At 40.5% G+C, this 12,262-nt stretch overlaps 10 non-coding genes across 10 annotated transcripts; 5 read left to right on the top strand and 5 right to left on the bottom strand.

Moving 5' to 3' along the window:
* Positions 1-508: 508 nt before the first annotated feature.
* trnaa-agc (transfer RNA alanine (anticodon AGC)) lies at positions 509-581 on the bottom strand. Its single transcript has one exon. It is a non-coding gene; the product is annotated as a tRNA-Ala (tRNA).
* A 1,085-nt stretch (positions 582-1,666) lies between these two features.
* LOC128318997 (U4 spliceosomal RNA) lies at positions 1,667-1,807 on the top strand. Its single transcript, XR_008302426.1, has one exon. It is a non-coding gene; the product is annotated as a U4 spliceosomal RNA (small nuclear RNA).
* Positions 1,808-2,573: 766 nt separating this feature from the next.
* LOC128318995 (U4 spliceosomal RNA) lies at positions 2,574-2,714 on the top strand. Its single transcript, XR_008302424.1, has one exon. It is a non-coding gene; the product is annotated as a U4 spliceosomal RNA (small nuclear RNA).
* Positions 2,715-3,991: 1,277 nt separating this feature from the next.
* trnaa-agc (transfer RNA alanine (anticodon AGC)) lies at positions 3,992-4,064 on the bottom strand. The gene has a single exon. It is a non-coding gene; the product is annotated as a tRNA-Ala (tRNA).
* A 1,085-nt stretch (positions 4,065-5,149) lies between these two features.
* On the top strand, positions 5,150-5,290 carry LOC128319016 (U4 spliceosomal RNA). Its single transcript, XR_008302445.1, has one exon. It is a non-coding gene; the product is annotated as a U4 spliceosomal RNA (small nuclear RNA).
* A 1,277-nt stretch (positions 5,291-6,567) lies between these two features.
* On the bottom strand, positions 6,568-6,640 carry trnaa-agc (transfer RNA alanine (anticodon AGC)). Its single transcript has one exon. It is a non-coding gene; the product is annotated as a tRNA-Ala (tRNA).
* A 1,085-nt stretch (positions 6,641-7,725) lies between these two features.
* LOC128319015 (U4 spliceosomal RNA) lies at positions 7,726-7,866 on the top strand. Its single transcript, XR_008302444.1, has one exon. It is a non-coding gene; the product is annotated as a U4 spliceosomal RNA (small nuclear RNA).
* Positions 7,867-9,143: 1,277 nt separating this feature from the next.
* trnaa-agc (transfer RNA alanine (anticodon AGC)) lies at positions 9,144-9,216 on the bottom strand. Its single transcript has one exon. It is a non-coding gene; the product is annotated as a tRNA-Ala (tRNA).
* A 1,085-nt stretch (positions 9,217-10,301) lies between these two features.
* LOC128318994 (U4 spliceosomal RNA) lies at positions 10,302-10,442 on the top strand. Its single transcript, XR_008302423.1, has one exon. It is a non-coding gene; the product is annotated as a U4 spliceosomal RNA (small nuclear RNA).
* A 1,254-nt stretch (positions 10,443-11,696) lies between these two features.
* On the bottom strand, positions 11,697-11,769 carry trnaa-agc (transfer RNA alanine (anticodon AGC)). The gene has a single exon. It is a non-coding gene; the product is annotated as a tRNA-Ala (tRNA).
* Between the last annotated feature and the right edge of the window lie 493 nt (positions 11,770-12,262).

Raw genomic sequence — 12,262 nt, 5'->3', positions numbered from 1 at the left:
CAAAAGAAGATTGTGTGTTTAATTTTTCCGAGCTACTAATGAAGATTTGGTTGGTAAAATGTACGTTGTTCTATGAACATTTATCTGGCGTGTTTTGACACGTGTTCCTGGTGTAGTCGTGGTAGAATTTTACTCTACGTGTTTTGCTTCATGTACTAAATGTGTTTCAGTTGTGGAATTCTGTTTAAAAAAAAAAAGGAACTAAAAATTGTATGGCCAATTTAGATTGTTCCTAAGGGGAATTTTAACTGGCTTCACCAGATCGCTTAATAATGGAATGGAACTGAATCTCACCTGGTTTCAGGCATGTACCTGTCGTATTTTTTGCCTGTTTAGATGGTTGATGTGAACATTACCTGATACTGCTGGCCCAAATCTGCATGATTTTATGCACTGCACTGCTGCCCCACGCTTGGCTGATTAGATAATTGCATGAATGAGTAGGTGTACAGGTGTTCCTAATAAAGAGCCTGATGAGTTTAATTTCTGTTGAAAACACGGCGGAGTGTGGAGGATGCGGGCATCGATCCCGCTACCTCTCGCATGCTAAGCGAGCGCTCTACCATTTGAGCTAATCCCCCTTCCCGAGAGTGGGGAAGTGCGCCACTCTGAGCCCGGAGAGGTGAATAACGTTTGCCTGCTTGGGACAATGTGTTTGCAAAAGCACGTCGGAAAAAATAAGAAGAAAATCCGTGCATTTTTTTCAAACTGGAACAGGTTCACAATATTGTGCTGGAAGAAAGTCTGTTCTTTGCTTAACAATTTTTTATTAAAGCGGAAAGGTAAAGAACTACCTTTCAGGCTCATTCACAGCTTTTATCCAGTCAAATCCTTTCTGGTGTCACATTTGAAATTGGATATTGATGACAGCTGAACTTTCTGTAGCTAACACCCTAAGACCTTTCTTCATTTTCTTTCGTTTCTTTCCCTTTTTATTTATTTATTTATTTATTTATTGATTGATTTATTTGGAATTCATTTACTGTGACTTGAAACACAAATTTATGCTCTGTATGCAATTTAATCATTTTATTAGCCAAGTATCACGTTCACAAATGCAGTGTAGTAAAACTTCAACCCTGGTTTGGTTCTTTTAAAAAACGACTTGGAGTGTTACTTTCATAATTTGTCCACTTCTACTATCAGGAAGGCAACCAAAACTTTTTGTATATATGCTCCAGTAATTGCATTTGTGCATAATCTGGAAGACGTTCATTTACTTTAACACCTGTTTAATTTTACTTCTGCTCTCCCTCAGGCACTGATGTTGGGTGGGTGAGGAGGTGTGGGGTGCAGTCAGTGTTCCAGTTCATCCCAAAGGTGTTCAGTGAGTTTTCCAGCCAGGTTTTCTAGATCGTTTAATATGAGCTTGGAAATGAATATTGGCTGATTTCAAAGACTTCTACCTGTCGTGTCTGACTCCTCCCCTTTTAGATCCGACTGGAGGATTGGAAGCCTTTTATTTCTATTTAATTTCAGGTAGCTTATTTGACACCTTTTTGCTAGGAAATTCTTGAACCTGTTTGTTCTCAGTCAAACTAGTGACAGAAGGTTCAGTCGTGTTGTTCCTTTAGTGACTGACATACCTGAGCGATGTGTTTGGACTTACCATCCTGGACTGTCTCCTATCTGAATGTGGGCATGTGCCGTTGTGGGCGGGACCTTTATCCTTTCGCAGAGGCAATATCGTAGCTTATGAGGTTAATCCGAGGCGCGATCATTGCTGGTTGAAAACTTTACCCAATACCCCGCCTGGATGACTTGAAAAATAGTCAGCCGTGGCAATTTTTGATGGTCTCTAATAAGACCTTTAAAGTTGTGTCAAAAGAAGATTATGCGCTTGCTTTTTCCGAGCTAGTAACGAAGGTTTGGTTGGTAAAATGTACGTTGTTCTATGAACATTTATCTGGCGTGTTTTGACACGTCCATGGGTGTTCCTGGTGTAGTAGTGGTAGAATTTTGCTCCATGTGTTTTGCTTCATGTACTAAATGCGTTTCAGTTGCGGAATTCTGTTTAAGAAAAAGGAAATAAAAATTCTATGGCCAATTTCCATTGTTCCTAAGGGGAATTTTAACCAGTGAATAAGAAAGAGTAGGTTTTCCAAGGGGCTTTACCAGATTGCTTAATAATGGAATGGAACTGAATCTCACCTGGTTTCAAGCATGTACCTGTCGTATGTGACACCCGCCCCTTTTCTTCCAGACTGTAGCACTGGAAGGTTTTTGCTTGGTTTGTTTGTTTTCCAGCCAGGTTTTCTAGATCGTTTAATATGAGCTTGGAAATGAATATTGGCTGATTTCAAAGACTTCTACCTGTCGTGTCTGACTCCTCCCCTTTAAGATCCGACTGGAGGATTGGAAGCCTTTTATTTCTATTTAATTTCAGGTAGCTTATTTGACACCTTTTTGCTAGGAAATTCTTGAACCTGTTTGTTCTCAGTCAAACTAGTGACAGAAGGTTCAGTCGTGTTGTTCCTTTAGTGACTGACATACCTGAGCGATGTGTTTGGACTTACCATCCTGGACTGTCTCCTATCTGAATGTGGGCATGTGCCGTTGTGGGCGGGATCTTTATCCTTTCGCAGAGGCAATATCGTAGCTTATGAGGTTAATCCGAGGCGCGATCATTGCTGGTTGAAAACTTTACCCAATACCCCGCCTGGATGACTTGAAAAATAGTCAGCCGTGGCAATTTTTGATGGTCTCTAATAAGACCTTTAAAGTTGTGTCAAAAGAAGATTATGCGCTTGCTTTTTCCGAGCTAGTAACGAAGGTTTGGTTGGTAAAATGTACGTTGTTCTATGAACATTTATCTGGCGTGTTTTGACACGTCCATGGGTGTTCCTGGTGTAGTAGTGGTAGAATTTTGCTCCATGTGTTTTGCTTCATGTACTAAATGCGTTTCAGTTGCGGAATTCTGTTTAAGAAAAAGGAAATAAAAATTCTATGGCCAATTTCCATTGTTCCTAAGGGGAATTTTAACCAGTGAATAAGAAAGAGTAGGTTTTCCAAGGGGCTTTACCAGATTGCTTAATAATGGAATGGAACTGAATCTCACCTGGTTTCAAGCATGTACCTGTCGTATGTGACACCCGCCCCTTTTCTTCCAGACTGTAGCACTGGAAGGTTTTTGCTTGGTTTGTTTGTTTTCCAGCCAGGTTTTCTAGATCGTTTAATATGAGCTTGGAAATGAATATTGGCTGATTTCAAAGACTTCTACCTGTCGTGTCTGACTCCTCCCCTTTAAGATCCGACTGGAGGATTGGAAGCCTTTTATTTCTATTTAATTTCAGGTAGCTTATTTGACACCTTTTTGCTAGGAAATTCTTGAACCTGTTTGTTCTCAGTCAAACTAGTGACAGAAGGTTCAGTCGTGTTGTTCCTTTAGTGACTGACATACCTGAGCGATGTGTTTGGACTTACCATCCTGGACTGTCTCCTATCTGAATGTGGGCATGTGCCGTTGTGGGCGGGACCTTTATCCTTTCGCAGAGGCAATATCGTAGCTTATGAGGTTAATCCGAGGCGCGATCATTGATCATTGTACGTTGTTCTATGAACATTTATCTGGCGTGTTTTGACACGTGTTCCTGGTGTAGTCGTGGTAGAATTTTACTCTACGTGTTTTGCTTCATGTACTAAATGTGTTTCAGTTGTGGAATTCTGTTTAAAAAAAAAAAGGAACTAAAAATTGTATGGCCAATTTAGATTGTTCCTAAGGGGAATTTTAACTGGCTTCACCAGATCGCTTAATAATGGAATGGAACTGAATCTCACCTGGTTTCAGGCATGTACCTGTCGTATTTTTTGCCTGTTTAGATGGTTGATGTGAACATTACCTGATACTGCTGGCCCAAATCTGCATGATTTTATGCATTGCACTGCTGCCCCACGCTTGGCTGATTAGATAATTGCATGAATGAGTAGGTGTACAGGTGTTCCTAATAAAGAGCCTGATGAGTTTAATTTCTGTTGAAAACACGGCGGAGTGTGGAGGATGCGGGCATCGATCCCGCTACCTCTCGCATGCTAAGCGAGCGCTCTACCATTTGAGCTAATCCCCCTTCCCGAGAGTGGGGAAGTGCGCCACTCTGAGCCCGGAGAGGTGAATAACGTTTGCCTGCTTGGGACAATGTGTTTGCAAAAGCACGTCGTAAAAAATAAGAAGAAAATCCGTGCATTTTTTTCAAACTGGAACAGGTTCACAATATTGTGCTGGAAGAAAGTCTGTTCTTTGCTTAACAATTTTTTATTAAAGCGGAAAGGTAAAGAACTACCTTTCAGGCTCATTCACAGCTTTTATCCAGTCAAATCCTTTCTGGTGTCACATTTGAAATTGGATATTGATGACAGCTGAACTTTCTGTAGCTAACACCCTAAGACCTTTCTTCATTTTCTTTCGTTTCTTTCCCTTTTTATTTATTTATTTATTTATTTATTGATTGATTTATTTGGAATTCATTTACTGTGACTTGAAACACAAATTTATGCTCTGTATGCAATTTAATCATTTTATTAGCCAAGTATCACGTTCACAAATGCAGTGTAGTAAAACTTCAACCCTGGTTTGGTTCTTTTAAAAAACGACTTGGAGTGTTACTTTCATAATTTGTCCACTTCTACTATCAGGAAGGCAACCAAAACTTTTTGTATATATGCTCCAGTAATTGCATTTGTGCATAATCTGGAAGACGTTCATTTACTTTAACACCTGTTTAATTTTACTTCTGCTCTCCCTCAGGCACTGATGTTGGGTGGGTGAGGAGGTGTGGGGTGCAGTCAGTGTTCCAGTTCATCCCAAAGGTGTTCAGTGAGTTTTCCAGCCAGGTTTTCTAGATCGTTTAATATGAGCTTGGAAATGAATATTGGCTGATTTCAAAGACTTCTACCTGTCGTGTCTGACTCCTCCCCTTTTAGATCCGACTGGAGGATTGGAAGCCTTTTATTTCTATTTAATTTCAGGTAGCTTATTTGACACCTTTTTGCTAGGAAATTCTTGAACCTGTTTGTTCTCAGTCAAACTAGTGACAGAAGGTTCAGTCGTGTTGTTCCTTTAGTGACTGACATACCTGAGCGATGTGTTTGGACTTACCATCCTGGACTGTCTCCTATCTGAATGTGGGCATGTGCCGTTGTGGGCGGGACCTTTATCCTTTCGCAGAGGCAATATCGTAGCTTATGAGGTTAATCCGAGGCGCGATCATTGCTGGTTGAAAACTTTACCCAATACCCCGCCTGGATGACTTGAAAAATAGTCAGCCGTGGCAATTTTTGATGGTCTCTAATCAGACCTTTAAAGTTGTGTCAAAAGAAGATTATGCGCTTGCTTTTTCCGAGCTAGTAACGAAGGTTTGGTTGGTAAAATGTACGTTGTTCTATGAACATTTATCTGGCGTGTTTTGACACGTCCATGGGTGTTCCTGGTGTAGTAGTGGTAGAATTTTGCTCCATGTGTTTTGCTTCATGTACTAAATGCGTTTCAGTTGCGGAATTCTGTTTAAGAAAAAGGAAATAAAAATTCTATGGCCAATTTCCATTGTTCCTAAGGGGAATTTTAACCAGTGAATAAGAAAGAGTAGGTTTTCCAAGGGGCTTTACCAGATTGCTTAATAATGGAATGGAACTGAATCTCACCTGGTTTCAAGCATGTACCTGTCGTATGTGACACCCGCCCCTTTTCTTCCAGACTGTAGCACTGGAAGGTTTTTGCTTGGTTTGTTTGTTTTCCAGCCAGGTTTTCTAGATCGTTTAATATAAGCTTGGAAATGAATATTGGCTGATTTCAAAGACTTCTACCTGTCGTGTCTGACTCCTCCCCTTTAAGATCCGACTGGAGGATTGGAAGCCTTTTATTTCTATTTAATTTCAGGTAGCTTATTTGACACCTTTTTGCTAGGAAATTCTTGAACCTGTTTGTTCTCAGTCAAACTAGTGACAGAAGGTTCAGTCGTGTTGTTCCTTTAGTGACTGACATACCTGAGCGATGTGTTTGGACTTACCATCCTGGACTGTCTCCTATCTGAATGTGGGCATGTGCCGTTGTGGGCGGGACCTTTATCCTTTCGCAGAGGCAATATCGTAGCTTATGAGGTTAATCCGAGGCGCGATCATTGATCATTGTACGTTGTTCTATGAACATTTATCTGGCGTGTTTTGACACGTGTTCCTGGTGTAGTCGTGGTAGAATTTTACTCTACGTGTTTTGCTTCATGTACTAAATGTGTTTCAGTTGTGGAATTCTGTTTAAAAAAAAAAAGGAACTAAAAATTGTATGGCCAATTTAGATTGTTCCTAAGGGGAATTTTAACTGGCTTCACCAGATCGCTTAATAATGGAATGGAACTGAATCTCACCTGGTTTCAGGCATGTACCTGTCGTATTTTTTGCCTGTTTAGATGGTTGATGTGAACATTACCTGATACTGCTGGCCCAAATCTGCATGATTTTATGCATTGCACTGCTGCCCCACGCTTGGCTGATTAGATAATTGCATGAATGAGTAGGTGTACAGGTGTTCCTAATAAAGAGCCTGATGAGTTTAATTTCTGTTGAAAACACGGCGGAGTGTGGAGGATGCGGGCATCGATCCCGCTACCTCTCGCATGCTAAGCGAGCGCTCTACCATTTGAGCTAATCCCCCTTCCCGAGAGTGGGGAAGTGCGCCACTCTGAGCCCGGAGAGGTGAATAACGTTTGCCTGCTTGGGACAATGTGTTTGCAAAAGCACGTCGGAAAAAATAAGAAGAAAATCCGTGCATTTTTTTCAAACTGGAACAGGTTCACAATATTGTGCTGGAAGAAAGTCTGTTCTTTGCTTAACAATTTTTTATTAAAGCGGAAAGGTAAAGAACTACCTTTCAGGCTCATTCACAGCTTTTATCCAGTCAAATCCTTTCTGGTGTCACATTTGAAATTGGATATTGATGACAGCTGAACTTTCTGTAGCTGACACCCTAAGACCTTTCTTCATTTTCTTTCGTTTCTTTCCCTTTTTATTTATTTATTTATTTATTTATTGATTGATTTATTTGGAATTCATTTACTGTGACTTGAAACACAAATTTATGCTCTGTATGCAATTTAATCATTTTATTAGCCAAGTATCACGTTCACAAATGCAGTGTAGTAAAACTTCAACCCTGGTTTGGTTCTTTTAAAAAACGACTTGGAGTGTTACTTTCATAATTTGTCCACTTCTACTATCAGGAAGGCAACCAAAACTTTTTGTATATATGCTCCAGTAATTGCATTTGTGCATAATCTGGAAGACGTTCATTTACTTTAACACCTGTTTAATTTTACTTCTGCTCTCCCTCAGGCACTGATGTTGGGTGGGTGAGGAGGTGTGGGGTGCAGTCAGTGTTCCAGTTCATCCCAAAGGTGTTCAGTGAGTTTTCCAGCCAGGTTTTCTAGATCGTTTAATATGAGCTTGGAAATGAATATTGGCTGATTTCAAAGACTTCTACCTGTCGTGTCTGACTCCTCCCCTTTTAGATCCGACTGGAGGATTGGAAGCCTTTTATTTCTATTTAATTTCAGGTAGCTTATTTGACACCTTTTTGCTAGGAAATTCTTGAACCTGTTTGTTCTCAGTCAAACTAGTGACAGAAGGTTCAGTCGTGTTGTTCCTTTAGTGACTGACATACCTGAGCGATGTGTTTGGACTTACCATCCTGGACTGTCTCCTATCTGAATGTGGGCATGTGCCGTTGTGGGCGGGACCTTTATCCTTTCGCAGAGGCAATATCGTAGCTTATGAGGTTAATCCGAGGCGCGATCATTGCTGGTTGAAAACTTTACCCAATACCCCGCCTGGATGACTTGAAAAATAGTCAGCCGTGGCAATTTTTGATGGTCTCTAATCAGACCTTTAAAGTTGTGTCAAAAGAAGATTATGCGCTTGCTTTTTCCGAGCTAGTAACGAAGGTTTGGTTGGTAAAATGTACGTTGTTCTATGAACATTTATCTGGCGTGTTTTGACACGTCCATGGGTGTTCCTGGTGTAGTAGTGGTAGAATTTTGCTCCATGTGTTTTGCTTCATGTACTAAATGCGTTTCAGTTGCGGAATTCTGTTTAAGAAAAAGGAAATAAAAATTCTATGGCCAATTTCCATTGTTCCTAAGGGGAATTTTAACCAGTGAATAAGAAAGAGTAGGTTTTCCAAGGGGCTTTACCAGATTGCTTAATAATGGAATGGAACTGAATCTCACCTGGTTTCAAGCATGTACCTGTCGTATGTGACACCCGCCCCTTTTCTTCCAGACTGTAGCACTGGAAGGTTTTTGCTTGGTTTGTTTGTTTTCCAGCCAGGTTTTCTAGATCGTTTAATATAAGCTTGGAAATGAATATTGGCTGATTTCAAAGACTTCTACCTGTCGTGTCTGACTCCTCCCCTTTAAGATCCGACTGGAGGATTGGAAGCCTTTTATTTCTATTTAATTTCAGGTAGCTTATTTGACACCTTTTTGCTAGGAAATTCTTGAACCTGTTTGTTCTCAGTCAAACTAGTGACAGAAGGTTCAGTCGTGTTGTTCCTTTAGTGACTGACATACCTGAGCGATGTGTTTGGACTTACCATCCTGGACTGTCTCCTATCTGAATGTGGGCATGTGCCGTTGTGGGCGGGACCTTTATCCTTTCGCAGAGGCAATATCGTAGCTTATGAGGTTAATCCGAGGCGCGATCATTGATCATTGTACGTTGTTCTATGAACATTTATCTGGCGTGTTTTGACACGTGTTCCTGGTGTAGTCGTGGTAGAATTTTACTCTACGTGTTTTGCTTCATGTACTAAATGTGTTTCAGTTGTGGAATTCTGTTTAAAAAAAAAAAGGAACTAAAAATTGTATGGCCAATTTAGATTGTTCCTAAGGGGAATTTTAACTGGCTTCACCAGATCGCTTAATAATGGAATGGAACTGAATCTCACCTGGTTTCAGGCATGTACCTGTCGTATTTTTTGCCTGTTTAGATGGTTGATGTGAACATTACCTGATACTGCTGGCCCAAATCTGCATGATTTTATGCATTGCACTGCTGCCCCACGCTTGGCTGATTAGATAATTGCATGAATGAGTAGGTGTACAGGTGTTCCTAATAAAGAGCCTGATGAGTTTAATTTCTGTTGAAAACACGGCGGAGTGTGGAGGATGCGGGCATCGATCCCGCTACCTCTCGCATGCTAAGCGAGCGCTCTACCATTTGAGCTAATCCCCCTTCCCGAGAGTGGGGAAGTGCGCCACTCTGAGCCCGGAGAGGTGAATAACGTTTGCCTGCTTGGGACAATGTGTTTGCAAAAGCACGTCGGAAAAAATAAGAAGAAAATCCGTGCATTTTTTTCAAACTGGAACAGGTTCACAATATTGTGCTGGAAGAAAGTCTGTTCTTTGCTTAACAATTTTTTATTAAAGCGGAAAGGTAAAGAACTACCTTTCAGGCTCATTCACAGCTTTTATCCAGTCAAATCCTTTCTGGTGTCACATTTGAAATTGGATATTGATGACAGCTGAACTTTCTGTAGCTAACACCCTAAGACCTTTCTTCATTTTCTTTCGTTTCTTTCCCTTTTTATTTATTTATTTATTTATTGATTGATTGATTTATTTGGAATTCATTTACTGTGACTTGAAACACAAATTTATGCTCTGTATGCAATTTAATCATTTTATTAGCCAAGTATCACGTTCACAAATGCAGTGTAGTAAAACTTCAACCCTGGTTTGGTTCTTTTAAAAAACGACTTGGAGTGTTACTTTCGTAATTTGTCCACTTCTACTATCAGGAAGGCAACCAAAACTTTTTGTATATATGCTCCAGTAATTGCATTTGTGCATAATCTGGAAGACGTTCATTTACTTTAACACCTGTTTAATTTTACTTCTGCTCTCCCTCAGGCACTGATGTTGGGTGGGTGAGGAGGTGTGGGGTGCAGTCAGTGTTCCAGTTCATCCCAAAGGTGTTCAGTGAGTTTTCCAGCCAGGTTTTCTAGATCGTTTAATATGAGCTTGGAAATGAATATTGGCTGATTTCAAAGACTTCTACCTGTCGTGTCTGACTCCTCCCCTTTTAGATCCGACTGGAGGATTGGAAGCCTTTTATTTCTATTTAATTTCAGGTAGCTTATTTGACACCTTTTTGCTAGGAAATTCTTGAACCTGTTTGTTCTCAGTCAAACTAGTGACAGAAGGTTCAGTCGTGTTGTTCCTTTAGTGACTGACATACCTGAGCGATGTGTTTGGACTTACCATCCTGGACTGTCTCCTATCTGAATGTGGGCATGTGCCGTTGTGGGCGGGACCTTTATCCTTTCGCAGAGGCAATATCGTAGCTTATGAGGTTAATCCGAGGCGCGATCATTGCTGGTTGAAAACTTTACCCAATACCCCGCCTGGATGACTTGAAAAATAGTCAGCCGTGGCAATTTTTGATGGTCTCTAATAAGACCTTTAAAGTTGTGTCAAAAGAAGATTATGCGCTTGCTTTTTCCGAGCTAGTAACGAAGGTTTGGTTGGTAAAATGTACGTTGTTCTATGAACATTTATCTGGCGTGTTTTGACACGTCCATGGGTGTTCCTGGTGTAGTAGTGGTAGAATTTTGCTCCATGTGTTTTGCTTCATGTACTAAATGCGTTTCAGTTGCGGAATTCTGTTTAAGAAAAAGGAAATAAAAATTCTATGGCCAATTTCCATTGTTCCTAAGGGGAATTTTAACCAGTGAATAAGAAAGAGTAGGTTTTCCAAGGGGCTTTACCAGATTGCTTAATAATGGAATGGAACTGAATCTCACCTGGTTTCAAGCATGTACCTGTCGTATGTGACACCCGCCCCTTTTCTTCCAGACTGTAGCACTGGAAGGTTTTTGCTTGGTTTGTTTGTTTTCCAGCCAGGTTTTCTAGATCGTTTAATATAAGCTTGGAAATGAATATTGGCTGATTTCAAAGACTTCTACCTGTCGTGTCTGACTCCTCCCCTTTAAGATCCGACTGGAGGATTGGAAGCCTTTTATTTCTATTTAATTTCAGGTAGCTTATTTGACACCTTTTTGCTAGGAAATTCTTGAACCTGTTTGTTCTCAGTCAAACTAGTGACAGAAGGTTCAGTCGTGTTGTTCCTTTAGTGACTGACATACCTGAGCGATGTGTTTGGACTTACCATCCTGGACTGTCTCCTATCTGAATGTGGGCATGTGCCGTTGTGGGCGGGACCTTTATCCTTTCGCAGAGGCAATATCGTAGCTTATGAGGTTAATCCGAGGCGCGATCATTGATCATTGTACGTTGTTCTATGAACATTTATCTGGCGTGTTTTGACACGTGTTCCTGGTGTAGTCGTGGTAGAATTTTACTCTACGTGTTTTGCTTCATGTACTAAATGTGTTTCAGTTGTGGAATTCTGTTTAAAAAAAAAAGGAACTAAAAATTGTATGGCCAATTTAGATTGTTCCTAAGGGGAATTTTAACTGGCTTCACCAGATCGCTTAATAATGGAATGGAACTGAATCTCACCTGGTTTCAGGCCTGTTTAGATGGTTGATGTGAACATTACCTGATACTGCTGGCCCAAATCTGCATGATTTTATGCACTGCACTGCTGCCCCACGCTTGGCTGATTAGATAATTGCATGAATGAGTAGGTGTACAGGTGTTCCTAATAAAGAGCCTGATGAGTTTAATTTCTGTTGAAAACACGGCGGAGTGTGGAGGATGCGGGCATCGATCCCGCTACCTCTCGCATGCTAAGCGAGCGCTCTACCATTTGAGCTAATCCCCCTTCCCGAGAGTGGGGAAGTGCGCCACTCTGAGCCCGGAGAGGTGAATAACGTTTGCCTGCTTGGGACAATGTGTTTGCAAAAGCACGTCGGAAAAAATAAGAAGAAAATCCGTGCATTTTTTTCAAACTGGAACAGGTTCACAATATTGTGCTGGAAGAAAGTCTGTTCTTTGCTTAACAATTTTTTATTAAAGCGGAAAGATAAAGAACTACCTTTCAGGCTCATTCACAGCTTTTATCCAGTCAAATCCTTTCTGGTGTCACATTTGAAATTGGATATTGATGACAGCTGAACTTTCTGTAGCTAACACCCTAAGACCTTTCTTCATTTTCTTTCGTTTCTTTCCCTTTTTATTTATTTATTTATTTATTGATTGATTGATTTATTTGGAATTCATTTACTGTGACTTGAAACACAAATTTATGCTCTGTATGCAATTTAATCATTTTATTAGCCAAGTATCACGTTCACAAATGCAGTGTAGTAAAACTT

This window comes from Pangasianodon hypophthalmus, chromosome 9 (assembly GCF_027358585.1).
Source record: "Pangasianodon hypophthalmus isolate fPanHyp1 chromosome 9, fPanHyp1.pri, whole genome shotgun sequence".
In the NCBI taxonomy this organism is placed as follows: Eukaryota; Metazoa; Chordata; class Actinopteri; order Siluriformes; family Pangasiidae; genus Pangasianodon; species Pangasianodon hypophthalmus.
The sequence above is the reverse complement of the archived record's forward strand: the minus strand, read 5'-3'. Positions and strand labels throughout refer to the sequence as shown.